This window comes from Grammomys surdaster, unplaced genomic scaffold (genome assembly GCF_004785775.1).
Source record: "Grammomys surdaster isolate TR1022 unplaced genomic scaffold, NIH_TR_1.0 259, whole genome shotgun sequence".
In the NCBI taxonomy this organism is placed as follows: Eukaryota; Metazoa; Chordata; class Mammalia; order Rodentia; family Muridae; genus Grammomys; species Grammomys surdaster.
This window is the reverse complement of record NW_021604700.1, coordinates 1946548-1948871: the sequence shown is the minus strand read 5'-3', so window position 1 is coordinate 1948871 and position 2324 is coordinate 1946548.

Genomic DNA, 2324 nt, shown 5'->3' with positions numbered 1-2324 from the left:
TTATTTTATGTATATGAGTATACTACGGCCATTAGTAGAGACACCCCAGAAGAGAACATCAGATCCTATTACAGATGGTTGTGAGCCACCATGTGGTGGCTGGAAATTGAACTCAGAACCTCTGGGAGAGCAGTCAGCAGTTAGCTGAGCCATGTCTCCAGCCTCGAAACCTCATTTCCTAATGATGAATACACAGATTTTCAAAACATGCCATAAACTAGTGAGATGCACATTTTCTAATCATCTTATAGTTTTAAGGCCAAGAGAGTTTGGAAACACATGGCTAAGCCTGCAAACTGGCTAAACTGTTGTCTTGTGGGGTGTTACCTGACAGACTGGATCAGGGAAGAGATGGGCCTGAGAAGAGCAGTGAAAGTTTTCAGAGATTTGATGAATGAGTACACAAACTCAAGGAGCCCTTACTTATGCTTGTTTGGTTGGTGACCCTGTTAAACCTAAAAGGTTCAGTTACCCTGTGACAAATTCATAAACCCTACCTCATAACCCATGATTTATCTTGAGGCCAGCCTGGTCTATATAGTGAGTTCCAGGTCAGTCAGAGCTACAGTCAGACCCTGTCTCAAAAACAGAAAACAAACCAAAAAACTAAAGTAAGAACACTCCCCCACCCCGACCACCAAATGGATTTTTGCATAACATTCAACACAGCACTGATCAATATAATCAGGCCAATAAATATTTAGCAAAGTGTGATATTGAAATATTCAGTTTAACAAAATTTGTATTGAATCAAATAGGTGAGTGCTTATTTGCTGATTTGCTCCATAGTAATTTTAAAAGACTATATAAATAAGTGTTGTTGGTGGTAGTTTATTATGGTTTTAAGACAGGGTTTCTCTGTGTAGCCCTAGCTGTCCAGGAACTCACTTTGTAGACCATGCTGGCCTTGAACTCACAGAGATCCATTGGCCTCTGCCTCCCAAGTGCTGAGATTTAAGGCTCTAGCCATCACCCCAGCTACAAACAAGTATTTTTAAAAGTATGTTGCTTTATGTGTATTTGTAACTGCAACTGGCTAAACCCATGGGAGAAGCTAACCTGCATCTACCTAGCCCTGAACTGACCAAAACACACTGTATTATTTGGAGGTGGAAAACCCTTTTGGGAGTGTGTTGCAAGAGCCTGTTTTTCTTTTCCTCTGACAGGTTAATGTTGAATTCCTCTCATTCCTTCCACACCACCCAGTTTTCTCCTTGTACTTTCTGTTGCATTCTCTCCCCAAGCTTCCCCTGAGGAATACTTTACAAGTAAAGATGGATTTAATCCTTAAAAGTGTTCTATATTTTGTACCAAGTCTTTTCATCTAAATTCTTTAAATACAAGGATATTTATTAGTTGAAACAAGTTTTTCTACTCATCCTTACAGTAATGTTATCCTATGCTACTTACTCAAAAATGTATGTATAACCTCAAAACCAAAACCAACTCAGCCAACCCACCCCTCCTATTTTGAAAATTTGATTTCATGAGCGGTAAGCCTTACTGTATGTATGTACATGTGTGTCTAGTGCCCTCCGAGGTCAGAAGAGGGCATCAGACCCTCTGGAACTAGAGTTGTGGATGGCTGTGGGCTGGGAAGAGAATGTCGGTGCTGGGAAGAGAATCTGGGTCCTCTGCAAGAACAGCCAGTGCTTGTTACTGCTGAGCTATGTCCAGCTGTTTCTGGAGAAGTCTACTCTTACTCCTGAGTGGGGGCACAACTAACCTAATGTACTCTGGTGTCTGCCATTACTGAGGCAGCTAAGGATCACCTCAACTGTTCAATTTATAGTAAAATCTCTGGAATTTCATATTTGTGGACATTATTATAAGAATGATATCAATTATTTTGATAAAAATCTTATTCTGAGGATTAGTCATTTAGAATACAAACTTGTAAAAAAAAATACAATTCTGTAGCAGGCAAGTACTGGATTTCTCAAAAGCTACAAGGAAAATAATGAGAAGTATGATTTCTCAAAAGTAGGAAAGAATTTTAGAATTGTATTTCAAGCAAATCATCTTGAAGAACAACATTCTTATGATTTCACAGGTCATTTTTAGTATATAAAAGGATGCAGCTTTATTTTATGTTATATACAGGAAAAAATACCACAAGCCAGTAGAGATATTAAGAATAACCACTAGGCTGGGTACTTGGTGCATGCCTGCATGCCAATTACTTGAGAGCCTGAGCCTCTAGATGTAATCTCTGGTCAGAGAAGGTAAAGGATGACTCTTACTATATGCTCCAATTTCCAAGAAATACATGTAAAACATTTCTAAATTACTGAACAGTAAGTAATGTGATCATAGTCAGAAAC